The sequence below is a fragment of the Hibiscus syriacus genome, unplaced genomic scaffold (genome assembly GCF_006381635.1).
Source record: "Hibiscus syriacus cultivar Baekdansim isolate YM2019G1 unplaced genomic scaffold, ASM638163v2 tig00117017_pilon, whole genome shotgun sequence".
Taxonomy (NCBI): Eukaryota; Viridiplantae; Streptophyta; class Magnoliopsida; order Malvales; family Malvaceae; genus Hibiscus; species Hibiscus syriacus.
The window spans coordinates 947,991-964,971 of record NW_024063526.1 but is presented as its reverse complement, the minus strand read 5'-3'; the positions used below and the strand labels follow the sequence as shown (position 1 = coordinate 964,971).

At 37.0% G+C, this 16,981-nt stretch overlaps 1 pseudogene; it reads right to left on the bottom strand.

The window, feature by feature from the left end:
- The window catches only part of LOC120195653, a 76,803-nt pseudogene that overhangs the window by 45,494 nt on the left and 14,328 nt on the right, over window positions 1-16,981 (bottom strand).

Sequence of the window (16,981 nt, the reverse complement as noted above, 5' to 3'; positions counted from 1 at the left end):
AAAAAGGCAAAAAAAAGGCAAAAAAAACCAAAATTTCAAAAAAATTTCAAATGAAAGTATTTAGGGCTGATTTTATCCATATATTATATTCATTCTAAGAGTAATCCCCAGTCCAAATTTCACCCCAATCGGAGTTCATTGGAGCCTTCAAATACATCATTCAAGTTTCATCGGCAGATTCGGTTTAGAATCTTGTCGAATTTCTTGAAAATTTTACAGGAATAATTTCGTATTGAAAATTTCCAGATTGAAACTTCATATATTTGAGATCATTCACACAAAATATCAGAAATTTTGTAGATCAAGAACAACTTCGAAAAAAGTGATCAAGAAAAATAGATTGTTTGAGGACTCACCGTTCAACAGAGTCTACTGGATACTACTGAAGGTATTTGGTTCTGAAATTTTACAGGTGGTTTCTTGACGCATCGAAAGACATTCAAGAAATTTTTAAGAATTTTTGGACACCGGTAACCCCCTCAAAAACGTTTCTCAAGTTGATCCAGCGTTTTCTAGGTTTTCTGGTTTGGTCCCTTTTTCTTTGACTCTTAGTGCTTTAGGTTCTTTTTTTTTCCTTGTTATTGTTCTTTTGCATTATCTAACACATTATCTTCTTTGTGTTAGTAGGACTAAAGAGTTTGCATACTTCTTCCTTCTTTGCATTCTCGTTCTCTTGGAGTCTAACCTTTGTTTGGCCTCTTAGAGCTTTTAGGTTTTTCTTATCGCCTTTGCTAGTAATCAAACTCCGATACGAACTGTGGAAGACAACTTGGTAAATTTAGTTTTAAAGAGTACAAGATCGGCTTACTTGCCTCTCGTTGTGTTACTTTCTTGGAGTGACTTGTGAGGTTTCTTGCTTTGTTGAAATTATTTTATTTTATTCTACTTTAAAATCTTCTTTTGAGTGTTATGATTTCAGAATGGGCGACACTAACAACAAGACACTTACGGCTATCTTAGCCACACTTGCCCGACTCACGACTCAAGTTGAAAGATTTGATGAAATCGTGAGAGAATGACAAGAACCACAACTGGATCTACTAAACCAGAATCCAAGACCAAACAATGCTGAACTTTTGGTACTCGAGAAAGAACAACCACGTTTCCAAGCACCCAAACTCTTTACAAAACCAAAGTTCATGATCCCGTCTTTCAAAGAAGACAACGATCCAGACAGGTACATCGAATGGGAAGGAAAAGTTGATCTCATGTTCACATACCATGACTGCCCCCAAGCTAAACAAGTTCACCGCATCACCATACAATTTGAAGGATATGCTCGAACTTGGTGGATTTAAACAAGGAAAAAGATCCAGAACTTCCAAATTCCAACAATCACTTCTTGGACAGACCTCAAACAAACCATGAGGAACCGATTTCTACCGACACATTATACAGGAGAAGTTAAACAATGACTACACTGACTTCGACAAGGTAGAAGTTCAGTTGAAGATTACTACAAGGAGATGCAGTCCTTACTCAATAGGGCTAACATAACTGAAGAAAAAGAGGACACCATGTCAAGATTCGTCATTGGCTTAAACTCAAACATCACCGATCTTCTTGATCTACAAGGGTACGAAAACCTTGAAGATATACTAAAGAAAGCAATGACAATCGAAGCACAAATCCAAAGGAGATCTCGAATCAGTGAACATTACCAAGGTACTTCATCCTCTTACCAAGGTAATCCTTCAAATCCTTCCTCATCTTCTACTCCATCTTCTCTGATAAAGCCAAGAGATGACAAACCTAACAAGGAGAAAGAACGACCAGCAAAGAATGACACACTTCCAGTCCCTAAAGATCAAATGATAATTTGTGAGGAGGTAGGGAAAGCAAAAAAAGAAAAAGCTGAGAAAGAGGCAAAAGAGAAAGAGGTCACTAGTCACAAAAGCCAAAAGAATAATGACCCATGGGAGGTGAGTGAACCTAATTGTGAGAAGACAAGAGTGGCTCAAAATCTATGTGTGAGCACAAAAGAATTGAGAGAGAATATTCTTTACAAACAGCCTTCCATCCTTGTTCGCTTTAGAGAATCAATTGTTTCGATTTCTAACATTAACAAGGATTTGCCTAGTGTGTTTTCATCTTTGTTACAGGCTTTTCGAGAAGAATTAGGTGATCCGCCTGACGGATTACCACTGGAAAAAGGAAAACAATACCAAACCAATCTAATTCAAGGTTCCATCATACCTCGTCAAACATACAATCTCGAAGAAACCAAAGAGTTATATTTGTTACAAAAAGGCTACATCCATGAAAGCCTTAGTCGTAACGTCATCTTAATGACGAAACATGACTTGAACAACTCCACATGCTTTATAGTTCATGCACAGGGAATCCATGTAAATGATGAGAAAGTAAAAGCAACACGAGACTGGCCCACACCATCTTCCATCGCCAAGAGTTGTCGAATAGTGCTAGGTGACCCTCCTGATGGGTTACCACTTGAAAGCCCTAATCACTATGCCATACCAATGAAGAGTCACGATTTACGAGAGTCCAAAGGTAAGTATTTTATTACTCATTTTAATGACATTGTAATGTACTTCTTCTCCTTCTTACAAGGTAAGGCTCGTGAAGTTGTCATCCATACTAAACACAACTGCTTTAAGTGCGTAACATACCGAGGTAAGCAAAACAAAGTAGACGATACACTACCACGAAGGTATACTCTTACCTATCAAACTCATACTACTATTCCGAGAATTGAACATATCAAAGATGTATATCACGATAACTCGGATATTTCTGATATTTCTACCCATACATTTAAAAGTGCTTTTAATGAGCTTTATCTTGTATATGAGTTTCCTTGCCAACTAAACAGGTTATACAGTCCACAAATCTCCTCCTGGGAATCATTAATTCATGAACCACACTTAGGATACTTAAGGGATTATGTTAACAAACCAGTTGACATGGTTTTTAAACACTCATTCTCGCCACACACGAATAAAACCATGGAGAAATTATCTGAAATAATCATACAGAAAGCCAACAGTGACCGGCGCCATGTTGAAATTCAACCAAAACATCAGATTACAAGACTTGTATGCAAAAGAGGATTTCAAGACTACAAGAAATCAGTTCCTACAAAGAAGAAACCTCGACTAAAACGCATAAAGACACATCACATTGATCCTGGTAAATGTTTCACAAGTTTTTATTTCAACACATCTAATTCTCTTTCTTTTGGATTTTCAGATTCGAGGACGAATCCTTTTGAGGAGTGGGGGAATGATACATGCACCAGAGTCCATAATACATGCTTCTTTGGACTAATGTTTCTACTCGAACCTATTAGAAGAACAAAGTCTCGAAGATTCAAAGCATATCTATTCGGTAAGCATAATGTGAATGAATTATTAAACTATTCTAATGTTGCTCCCTTTAATGTTTCAGATTCGAGGTTGAATCTTTTTGAAGAAAGGGAGGATGATACATGCATCACAAGGTTCACATCAAAGGAAGAAGTAATAACTCTTCCAAATGATCCACTCGTCCAAGCTTTGGAAAAGAAGATTAGAACCGCAGCAGACTTGAGACGACTTTTTTAATGGGATCCTGATCTTATTTCGTCGACATGTCTTCTGTATATACAACCGTCTGTCTCTTATCTTTCCAACGGTTCTTGAATCGCATCAATCCGATATCGGTAACTCAAGATATGGTCATTTTACTGAAGACGGTGCATGCAGGAAATCCTATACGGGATTAATACGTTATTTTGTAAATATTACGAATTTTCAATATTTATATTGCTTATTTGTAATATAACTTAATATAGGATGATGCATTATCTTTTAGAATTAGATTTATTATTTTATTAGGAATTAAGGTTGGGTTAAAATATTATCTTTAGTTATTATTATTTTATTAGGAATTAGAGTTAATATATGTTTAGTTTATTATTATTTTATTTATTAGTTATTTAGGACCTTTAGAACTCAGTCCCTATATAAAGGAGGCTTCATTCAACTTTGTAATTAAGATTTCTTTGATCAATAATACAACAAGAGTTTGTTTTTGCAAGTGCTGATTGAATTGTGCCTTCGAAGCTTCTTCTCCTGGAGTTCTTTCAAGTTCTTGTGAGGGAGATTAATCTTCACACTCCAATTTGCCTTTTCATCGTGACTAGGAGGGTTGGTTAGAGCCGTATTATCATGTTTGCCTTTTCATTGCGACTAGGAGGACTCGATAGGACACTTATCAATCTATTTTCCACAAATCCATCTTCACCATCATCATCTTTACCGTTCACCTTCAAAAGGGAGATCTTCTGATTTCTTTATTATCTTATTTCATCTTCCGTTTATTTATCTTTTGTTTATTTTATTCTAATCTTATTTCCTTGTTTCCAGCACTTAAAGAAACCCCAAAGAACCCTAGCTATTGCCGCCACCTTCCCATATTCATCCCCTTTGTTCTTCATCGAGTCTCGAGCTTTTCTAGGTTTGATTCCTCAACAAGAGCAACGTTCACCAATCCGCCACCGCTTCCCTATCAATTGGTATCAAATGATACATGTACCAGAGTCCATAATACATTCTTTTTTGGACTAATGTTTCTACACGAACCTATTAGAAGAACAAAGTCTCGAAGATTCAAAGCATATCTATTCGGTAAGCATAATGTGAATGAATTATTAAACTATTCTAATTTTGCTCCCTTTAATGTTTCAGATTCGAGGTCGAATCTTTTTGAAGAAAGGGAGGATGATACATGCATCACAAGGCTCACATCAAAGGAAGAAGTAATAACTCTTCCAAATGATCCACTCATCCAAGCTTTGGAAAAGAATATCAGAACAGTAGCAGACTTGAGACGACTTTTTGAATGGGATCCTGATATTATTTGGTCAACATATCTTCTAAAGACACAACCTTCTATCTCTTATCTTTCCAACGGTTCTTTAATCGTATCAATACGATATGGGGAACTCAAGATATGGCCATTTTACTGAAGACGGTGCATGCAGAAAATCCTATACGGGATTAATACGGGATTTTGTAAATATTACGAATTTTCAATATTTTTATTGATTATTTGTAATATAAATATATGATGATGCATTATCTTTTAGGATTAGATTTATTTTTTTATTAGGAATTAAGGTTGGGTTAAAATATTATCTTTAGTCATTCTACTTTGTAAATAAGATTTCTTTGATTAATAATACAACGAGAGTTCATTTTTGCAAGTGCTAATTGCCTTGTGCCTTCGAAGCTTCTTCTCCTGGAGTTCTTTCAAGTTCTTGTGAGGGAGATTAATCTTCACACACCAATTTGCCTTTTCATCACGACTAGGAGGGTTGGTTAGAGCCGTATTATCGTGTTTGCCTTTTCATTGCGACTAGGAGGGCTCGATAGGACACTTATCCATCTATTTTTCCACAAATCCATCCGCACCATCAATCATCTTTACCGTTCACCTTCATAAGGGAGATCTTTTGATTTCTTTATTATCTTATTTTATTTGCAATTCATTTATCTTTTGTTTATTTTGTTTTAATCTTATTTTTATATTGATTCCAGTACATAAAAGAAACCCTAAATAATCCTAGCGACTGTCGCCACCTTCCATATTCATCACCTTTGTTCTTCATCGAGTCTAGAGCTTTCTAGGTTTGATTCTTCAACAAGAGCAACGTTCATCATTCCGCCACCGCTTCCCTATCAATTGGTATCAGATTTGGGCCGATTCTTGGAAAGAAACAAGCAATCTTGCTTGTTCTTGGACACAAAACCGTCAAGGTACCCCAACGGAGCTAGTTCTCAAAAGATTCAGCGTTTCAGGTTCTTTTTATTTTATTTTTAATTTAGATTTAAATCCTTCTTGTTAGTTTGCTATTTTTTTTCAAAAAAACAAAAAAAGGCAAACAAAACAAAAAAAAGCTAAAATTTCAAAAAAATTGCAAACGAAGGTATTTAGGGCTGATTTTATCCATATATCATATTCATTCTAAGATTAATCCCCAGTCCAAATTTCACCCCAATCGGAGTTCATTGGAGCCTTCAAATACATCATTCAAGTTTCATCGGCAGATTCGGTTTAGAATCTTGTCGAATTTCTTGAAAATTTTACAGGAGGAATTTCGTGGTGAAAATTTCCAGATTGAAAATTAATATATTGAAGATCATTCAAACAAAAAATAAGAATTTTTGGAGGTTAACAACACCTTCGAACAAAGCGATCAAGAAAAACCTAAAAGTTCTAAGAGGCCAAACAAGGGTTAGACTCCAAGAGAACGAGAATGCAAAGAAGGAAGAAGTAGGCAAACTCTTTAGTCCTACTAACACAATGAAGATAATGTGTTAGATAATACAAAAGAACAATAACAAGGAAAAACAAAAGAACCTAAAGCACTAAGAGTCAAAGAAAAAAAAGAACCAACCCAGAAACCTGGAAAACGCTGGATCAATTTGAGCAACGTTTTTTAGGGGGTTACCGGTGTCATAAAATTCTGGAAAAATTCTTGAATGTCTTTTGATGCGTCAAGAAACCACCTGTAAAATTTCAGAACCAAATACCTTCAGTAGTATCCATTAGACTCTGTTGAACGGTGAGTCCTCAAACAATCTCATGTTGTCTTGATTCCAGCACATAAAAGAAACCCTAAACAATCCTAGCGACTGCCGCCATCTTCCCATATTCATCACATTTGTTCTTCATCGAGTCTAGAGCTTTCTAGATTTGATTCTTCAACAAGAGCAACGTTCATCAATCCGCCACCGCTTCCCTATCAATTGGTATCAGATTTGGGCCGATTCTTGGAGAGAAACAAGCAATCTTGCTTGTTCTTGCACACAAAACCGTCAAGGTACCCCAACGGAGCTAGTTCACAAACGATTCAGCGTTTCAGGTTCTTTTTATTTAATTTTAATTTAGATTTAAATCCTTTTTGTTAGTTTGCTATTTTTTTTCAAAAAAACAAAAAAAAGGCAAAAAAACAAAGGCAAAAAAAAAGGGCCAAAAAAGCCAAAATTTCAAAAAATTGCAAACGAAGGTATTTAGGGATTATTTTATCCATATATTATATTCATTCTAATAGTAATCCCCAGTCCAAATTTCACCCCAATCGGAGTTCATTGGAGCCTTCAAATATATCATTCAAGTTTCATCGGCAGATTCGGTATAGAATCTTGTCGAATTTCTTGAAAAATTTTCAGGTGGAATTTCGTGGTGAAAATTTCCATATTGAAACTTCATATATTTGAGATCATTCACACAAAATATCAGAATTTTTGGAGATCAATAACAACTTCGAAAAAGTGATCAAGAAAAACAGATTGTTTGAGAACTCACCGTTCAACAGAGTCTACTGGATACTACTGAAGGTATTTGGTTCTGGAATTTTACAGGTGGTTTCTTGACGCATAGAAAGACATTCAAGAAATTTTTAAGAATTTTTGGACACCGGTAACCCCCTCAAAAACGTTGCTCAAGTTGATCCAGCGTTTTCTAGGTTTTCTGGTTTGGTCCCTTTTTCTTTGACTCTTAGTGCTTTAGGTTCTTTTGTTTTTCCCTGTTATTTTTCTTTTGCATTATCTAACACATTATCTTCCTTGTGTTAGTAGGACTAAAGAGTTTGCATACTTCTTCCTTCTTTGCATTCTCGTTCTCTTGGAGTCTAACCTTTGTTTGGCCTCTTAGAGCTTTTAGGTTTTTCTTATCGCCTTTGCTAGTAATCAAACTCCGATACGAACTGTGAAAGACTACTTGGTAAAGTGAGTTTTAAAGAGTACAAGATCGGCTTACTTGCCTCTCGTTGTGTTACTTTCTTGGACTGACTTGTGAGGTTTCTTGCTTTGTTGAATTTTCTTTCTTTTATTTTTATTTTACTTTAAAATTTTCTTTTGAGTGTTATGATTTCAGAATGGGCGACACTAACAACAAGACACTTACGGCTATCTTAGCCACACTTGCACGACTCACAACTCAAGTTGAAAGATTTGATGAAATCGTGAGAGAACGACAAGAACCACAACTGGATCTACCAAACCAGAATCCAAGGCCAAACAATGCTAAACTTTTGGCCCCCAGGCGAGCACAACCACGTTTTCAAACACCCGAACTCTTTGCAAAACCAAAGTTCACGATCCCGTCTTTTAAAGGAGACTACGACCCAGACAAGTACATCGAATGGGAAGGAAAAGTTGATCTCATGTTTGCATACCATGACTGCCCCCAAGCTAAACAAGTTCACCTCATCACCATACAATTTGAAGGATATGCTCGAACTTGGTGGATGCAAACAAGGAAAAAGATCCAAAACTTCCAAATTCCAACAATCACTTCTTGGACTGACCTCAAACAAACCATGAGGAAGCGATTTCTACCGACACATTATACAAGAGAAGTTAAACTACGACTACACCAACTTCGACAAGGTAGAAGTTCAGTTGAAGACTACTACAAGGAGATGCAGTCCTTACTCAATAGGGCTAACATAACTGAAAAAGAAGAGGTCACCGTGTCAAGATTCGTAGTTGGCTTGAACTCAAACATCACTGATCTTCTTGACCTCCATGGGTACGAAAACCTTGAAGATACACTAAAGAAAGCAATGACAATCGAAGCACAAATCCAGAGGAGATTTCGAGAACATTACCAAGGTACTTCATCCTCTTACCAAGGTAATCATTCAAATCCTTCCTCATCTTTTACTCCATCTTCTCTGAAAAAGCCAAGAGATGACAAACCTGACAAGGAGAAAGAACGACCAGCAAAGAATGACACACTTCCAGCCCCTAAAGATCAAATTTGTGAGGAGGTAAGGAAATCAAAAAAAGAAAAAGTTGAGAAAGAGGCAAAAGAAAAAGAGGTCACTAGTTACAAAAGCCAAAAGCATAATGACCCATGGGAGGTGAGTGAACCTAATTGTGAGAAGAAAAGAGTGACTCAAAATCTATGTGTGAGCACAAAAGAATTGAGAGAGAACCTTCTTTACAAATAGCCTTTCATCCTTGTTCGCTTTAGAGAATCAATTGTTTCGATTTCTAACATTAACAAGGATTTGCCTAGTGTGTTTTCATCTTTGTTACAGGATTTTCGAGAAGTGTTAGGTGATCCACCTGACGGATTACCACTGGAAAAAGGAAAACAACACCAAACCAATCTAATTCAAGGTTCCATCATACCTCATCAAACATACAATCTCGAAGAAACCAAAGAGTTACATTTGTTACAAAAAGGATACATCCATGAAAGCCTTAGTCGTAACGTCATCTTAATGACGAAACATGACTTGAACAACTCCACATGCTTTATAGTTCGTGCACATGGAATCCATGTAAATGATGAGAAAGTAAAAGCAACACGAGACTGGCCCACACCATCTTCCATCGCCAAGAGTTGTCGAATAGTGTTAGGTGACCCTCCTGACGGGTTACCAACTGAAAGCCCTAATCACTATGTCATATTAATGAAGAGTCACGATTTACGAGAGTCCAAAGGTAAGTATTTTATTATTCATTTTAATGACATTGTAACGTACTTCTTCTCCTTCTTACAAGGTAAGGCTCGTGAAGTTGTCATCCATACTAAACACAACTCCTTTAAGTGCGTAACATACCGAGGTAAGCAAAACACAGTAGACGATACACTACCACGAAGGTATACTCTTACCTATCAAACTCATATTACTATTCCGAGAATTGAACATATCAAAGATGTATATCACGATAACTCGGATATTTCTGATATTTCTACCCATACTTTTAAAAGTGCTTTTAATGAGCTTTATCTTGTATATGAGTTTCCTTGCCAACTAAACAGGTTCTACAGTCCATAAATATCCTCCTGGGAATCATTAATTCATGAACCACACTTAGAAGACTTAAGGGATTACTTTAACAAACCAGTTGACATGGTTTTTAAACACTCATTCTCACCACACACGAATAAAACCATGGTGAAATTATCTGAAATAATCATACAGAAAGCCAACAGTGGCCGGCGCCATGTTGAATTTCAACCAAAACATCATATTGCAAGACTTGTATGGAAAAGAGGATTTCAAGACTACAAGAAATCAGTTCCTACAAAGAAGAAACCTCGACTAAAATGCATAAAGACACATCACATTGATCCTGGTAAATGTTTCACAAGTTTTTATTTCAGCACATCTAATTCTCTTTCTTTTGGATTTTTAGATTCGAGGATGAATCCTTTTGAGGAGTGGGGGAATGATACATGCACCAGAGTCCATAATACATGCTTCTTTGGACTAATGTTTCTACTCGAACCTATTAGAAGAACAAAGTCTCGAAGATTCAAAGCATATCTATTCGGTAAGCATAATGTGAATGAGTTATTAAACTATTCTAATTTTGCTCCCTTTAATGTTTCAGATTCGAGTCGAATCTTTTTGAAGAAAGGGAGGATGATACATGCATCACAAGGCTCACATCAAAGGAAGAAGTAATAACTCTTCCAAATGATCCACTCGTCCAAGCTTTGGAAAAGAAGATCAGAACCGCAGCATACTTGCGACGACTTTTTGAATGGGATCCTGATCTTATTTGGTCGACATGTCTTCTGGAGATACAACCGTCTGTCTCTTATCTTTCCAACGGTTCTTGAATCGCATCAATCCGATATCGGGAACTCAAGATATGGTCATTTTACTGAAGACGGTGCATGCAGGAAATCCTATACGGGATTAATACGTTATTTTGTAAATATTACGAATTTTCAATATTTATATTGCTTATTTGTAATATAACTTAATATAGGATGATGCATTATCTTTTAGGATTAGGTTTATTATTTTATTAGGAATTAAGGTTGGGTTAAAATATTATCTTTAGTTATTATTATTTTATTAGGAATTAGAGTTAATATATGTTTAGTTTATTATTATTTTATTTATTAGTTATTTAGGACCTTTAGAACTCAGTCCCTATATAAAGGAGGCTTCATTCAACTTTGTAATTAAGATTTCTTTGATCAATAATACAACAAGAGTTTGTTTTTGCAAGTGCTGATTGCCTTGTGCCTTCGAAGCTTCTTCTCCTGGAGTTCTTTCAAGTTCTTGTGAGGGAGATTAATCTTCACACTCCAATTTGCCTTTTCATCGTGACTAGGAGGGTTGGTTAGAGTTGTATTATCGTGTTTGCCTTTTCATTGCGACTAGGAGGGCTCGATAGGACACTTATCCATCTATTTTTCCATAAATCCATCCGCACCATCAATCATCTTTACCGTTCACCTTTATAAGGGAGATCTTTTGATTTCTTTATTATCTTATTTCATCTTTCATTTATTTATCTTTTGTTTATTTTATTTTAATCGTGTTGTCTTGATTCCAGCACATAAAAGAAACCCTAAACAATCCTAGCGACTGCCGCCATCTTCCCATATTCATCACCTTTGTTCTTCATCGAGTCTAGAGCTTTCTAGGTTTGATTCTTCAACAAGAGCAACGTTCATCAATCCGCCACCGCTTCCCTATCATGAAGCTTCTTAACAAACTCAGCTTTGTTAAGTCTATCTTTATTCACAATTTGATCAGCAGGTAATGGTAACAAGTCTATCGGTGTTAATGGATTAAACCCATACACCACTTCGAAAGGCGTACGCCCCGTAGTAGTATGGATTGAACGATTGTATGCAAACTCCACATGTGGTAAACTCTCCTCCCATGTTCTCAAATTCTTCCGAATGATAGATCGAAGTAACATGGAAAGTACTCGATTCACCACTTCAGTTTGACCATCCGTTTGAGGGTGGCAAGTGGTGGAGAATAGTAACTTAGTACCAATCTTACTCCATAGGGCTCTCCAAAAGTGGCTTAAGAACTTCACATCCCGATCAGACACAATAGTTCTTAGTATACCATGTAGCCTTAAAATTTCCCTAGAAAACAAAGTAGCAATATGTGAGGCATCATTAGTTTTGTCACAGGGAATGAAATGAGCCATTTTGGAAAATTTATCAACAACTTCAAAGATAGAGTCTTTGTTGTTCTTTCTGCGAGGAAGCCCTAACACAAAATCCATTGAAATATCCATCCATGGTGCTTCCGGTATGGGTAGTGGTGTGTAAAGTCCATGTGGCATGACTTTAGATTTGGCCTTCTTGCAAGTAATGCAACGCTCACATAACCTCTCCACATCTCGTTTCATTTTGGGCCAATATAAATGTTCTTGAAGTATAGCCAAAGTCTTTGCTATCCCAAAATGTCCCATTAATCCTCCTCCATGGGCTTCCTTAGTGAGCAATTCTCGCATGGAACCTTGAGGGATGCATAATCTCCCTTCCTTGAATAGAAAACCATCATGCTTAAAGTATTTATCAATCGTCCCTTTCTCACAAGCTTTATAAATTTCCCCAAAATCAGAGTCAGAAACATATAAGTCTTTAATAAAAGTAAAACCCAACAACTTAGATTCCAAAGTGTTTAAAAGAACATACCTTCGTGACAATGCATCAGCAACTATATTCTCCTTACCTTTCTTGTACTTGATAACATATGGAAAAGTTTCAAGAAACTCTACCCATTTGGCATGCCTTTTGTTGAGTTTATGCTGCCCCCGAATATGTTTCAACGCCTCATGATCAGTGTGAATGATGAACTCCTTAGGCCAAAGGTAGTGTTGCCATGTTTCCATTGTCCTCACAAGAGCATACATCACTTTGTCGTAGGTAGGATAGTTAACCGTAGCTCCACTTAATTTCTCACTAAAATAGGCTATAGGACGTCCACCTTGAGACAAGACTGCTCCAATTCCTACACCTGATGCATCACATTCAATTTCAAAAGTTAAATTAAAATCAGGTAGAGCAAGTAAAGGGGCATGTATTAAACAATCTTTAATTCTATTAAAGGACTTCTCTTGATCTTCCCCCAAAAAAATTTAGAATTCTTCTTAATAACACTTGTAAGTGGGGTGGCTATGGTGCTGAAGTTTGGAACGAATCTCCGATAAAAACTTGCAAGTCCATGGAAGCTCCTAACTTGAGAAATGCTTGTTGGTCGTGGCCACTCTTCAATGGCTTTAACCTTCTCTTTGTCAACCTCCAAACCTTCAGAACTCACAACGAAACCTAGGAAAACAACCCTGTCAGTACAAAATATACATTTTTGTAAATTAGTAAACAATTTTTCCTTCCTCAAAACAAGTAAAACTGACCTCAAATGTTGAACATGTTCTTCCATGGTTTTACTATATATTAGAATGTCATCAAAATAAACCACACAAAACTTACCCAAGAATGGCCTAAGAACATGATTCATTAACCTCATAAATGTGCTTGGTGCATTAGTTAAGCCAAAAGGCATAACCAACCACTCATAAAGACCTTGCTTCGTTTTGAATGTTGTTTTCCACTCATCACCTTCCCGCATTCGTATTTGGTGGTAACCACTCTTAAGATCAATCTTGGAAAAGAGGTTAGAACCGCTAAGCTCATCTAATATGTCATCTAAGCGAGGAATAGGGTGACGATACTTTACCGTAATTTTGTTTACCGCTCGACAATCCACACACATGCGCCAAGTTCCATCCTTCTTTGGCACAAGTAGAACCGGCACGGCGCATGGGCTAAGGCTTTCCCTCACGTAGCCTTTTTCCATCAACTCAGATACTTGCCTTTGCAATTCCTTAGTTTGTTCGGGGTTGCTTCAGTATGTTGGTCGGTTTGGAATGACGGCACCAGGAACAAAGTCTATTTGATGTTCTATGCCATGAATAGGTGGCAACCCACTTGGTATTTCTTCTGGAAAAGGTCATCAAACTCCTGCAATAAAGACAAAACAAAAGCAAGCAAATTTTGATCAAGGTAGTTAGTGTTAAAAAAAATTTCCTTGTACATGAGTACAAGTGCTTCCTTTGCTGTCATTAAACACTTTTTCAACTCTCTCTCTTTAGAAAGAATGATAATTTTCCTTCCCTCATTTTGATCACACTCTTTTGCTTTTACCTCCATTTTGGTCTCTCTCTCTTTGGCTTTTTCAAATTTTCCTCTCAATTAAATTTGGTCTTCATGTATTTGCTTTGGTGAAAGTGGAGCTAAAGTGATCTTCCTTGCCTCATGGGTGAATGTATACCGATTGGTATAACCGTCATGGATCACTCGCCTATCAAATTGCCAAGGCCTTTCAAGTAGTAAATGGCTTGCGTGCATTGGTACAACATCACATAACACCCTGTCTTTGTACTTCCCTATGGAGAAAGCAATTCGAACTTGCTTGGTCACCTTGAGTTCTCCTCTATCGTTGAGCCATTACAGTTTATAAGGTTGTGGATGCTTTGTTGTTTCCAAGCCAAGTGTATCTACCATTAAGGTACTAGCAACATTAGTGCAACTACCTCCATCAATAATAACAAAGCATACCTTTCCTCCAACGTGGCAGCGAGTATGGAAGATATTTTCACGTTGTTCATCTCCTCCATTGGATTGCACGTTTAGACTCCTTTTGACAACAAGGACCTCTCATTCCACGGCATGCTCTAATTCTTCCATATCAATGGTAGTATCTTCATTCTCATCCTCTTCTTGTTCCGATTCAACTTCTCCATCATCTCGAAGAAGCATGGTGTTGCGATTTGGACATTGGCTTGCAATGTGTCCACGCCCCAAACACTTAAAACATTGTATGTCACGAGAACGATTTAGAGTGGCGGCAGTCTTACCCTTGCTGGTTTCGGCAATGGACTTACTTCCTTTGGGCGGTCCTCCTCTTTCGTGGGATGGCAATGGAGGAGTCTTCTTGTATGAACTTTGCCCCCATTTTAAAGTTGCACTCCCATAAGATCGTGTGGCACCCTTCCTTTTGAGTTGTTTTTCCACCTTTATGGCCATATGCACCATGTCTTCCATCTCCATATAATATTGCAACTCAACCACGTTCGCAATGTCTAGATTAAGTCCCGCTAGGAATCTTACCATTGTGGCTTCTCGATCCTCATCGATGTTGGCTCAAATCATGGCCACCTCCTTCTCTTTGTGATAATCTTCAACACTTCGGTTACCTTGTGAAAGGTTTTGAAGACGGTTGAATAACTCCCGATGGTAGTGGGTTGGAATGAATCGCCTTCGCATCACTGCTTTCATTTCATCCCATGTAGTGATAGGATGTTCTCTATTGCGTCTCCTACTTGATGTCAATTGATCCCACCATATTAGTGCATAATCCATAAACTCAAGGGCAGCGAGTTTTACCTTCTTGAGTTTGGAATAATCATGGCACCCAAAGATGTGCTCTACCTTCTTTTCCCATGCTAAGTAAGCCTCGAGATCCGTCTTGCCTTGGAATGGTGGAATGGAAATCTTGATATTAACAAGATTATCATCCATTAATGGACGAAACCTTTGGGGCCTTATAACTCGATTTCCCATTCTTTGTTGTGATGCATGATCTTCTTCTGGTCTTTCCGCTTCTTCATTTCCTCCTTGATTGACATGTTCTTGCTCTCGAAATCCTTGAGTATGCTCTTCTTCAATATGGTCAATACGTTCATGGAGAGGTTCAAACTCTTCCCTCAAAATCCTAGTCAATTCACGCACCATGGCTTGCATTTGTAGGTTTGGTTCAACGGTACCTGTAACTTGAGAATTGTCTCTCGAATGATGAGACATAATTAGTAATAAAACAATAATCTCACACAACAAAAAAAACCTCACCAAACACTCCAAGAAAAGTCACTCCCACTCGTGTTTCACTCGGGATGGCTTTTACCCTTAATGATCACTTTTGCGTTTTACCACTCATGCTTTGATTTCAAGTCCTTTTGGGAACTTTCTCAAGGCTTACAAGGTCTAGTGTACTTCGGCTGAAACAATTATGGTTTGGTAGTAACGATAGTGAAAAGAAATTGGCTACAAGGAAAAGAGATGGTAAGCAAAGGTAACAAAAATTGAACAATTGAATATAAAGATGAAGTAAATATATTTTTTTTCTTTAAAGATGAAAAGAATTACTCCCTCCCTCTTTAAACTTTTTTTTTTCTTTTTGACTTCTTTTTTATTTTGTACTGACCGGAAGAGAGGAAAATGATACGCTTACTGAATCGACTAGCTCTGATACCAAATGATATAATCGCGATTATATGTTTCGAGTCATATATGTTAATGTCCGATCGTGATTCTAGTAAAAAACCCCGTAATGATAGCTTGAACTCTGAAATTACATAAATATAAACATAAGAAGGAAATGATATGAAATAATAATTGAAATGATGGAATGAAAAGAATGAGGAAGTTGTTTGAAGGTGATGGAAGAGTGATGGTTATTGTGGTTTGATGATAATGAAAATAGATGGTGAAGTATGAATGGCGTTGACGTGGCAAATGGTGTTGTTGTGGCAAAGTGTGTAAGGATAAAGTGGATTGTGGCCCGTTAGCTATTTGGAGCTAAGAACCAACAATATAAAAAAAATTGGAATTTAAATGGTAGGGTATGGAACGTGACCCACTAGCTATATAGGAGCTAGGAACCAACGCTATAACAAAAGGAAATGGATGAAGACTACAAGACTATCTTGAAGCCGATAAAGTTCTACAAGAGAACAAGAATGAAAGCAACCTCTCAAAGATGTTTTATATATTCAAAATGTGTCCTACAAATGATCCCAAAGGTGTCTATTTATAGTATTTCTAAGAAGCATATGAAAAGACTCAAAAGATGAAAACATTCTCATCAATTTAGCAATAAAATGCACTTGAATGCTTTGTCTTCTTATCTTCAAAGTTGGATGAATATTCTAGATCATTTTGGGGATGAATCTAGACAATTTGAAGCTTAATTTGGCCTTAATTTCGTCCAAGGGGTGGAAGACTCTTGCTATTCCATGCTGAAAATTGTCTTGATAAGTGAATTAAATCACCCTTCATTGCATGCTCCCTTGAAGAATATGAACAGCCCTTGAACTTAGATGATAACAATCAGCTTTGAATGCCTTTAATAGGTGTATTAAGAGTCCTTCAATGGCTTGTCACTTGGCTGAAGTTGAAAAGACTCTCCCTTGGC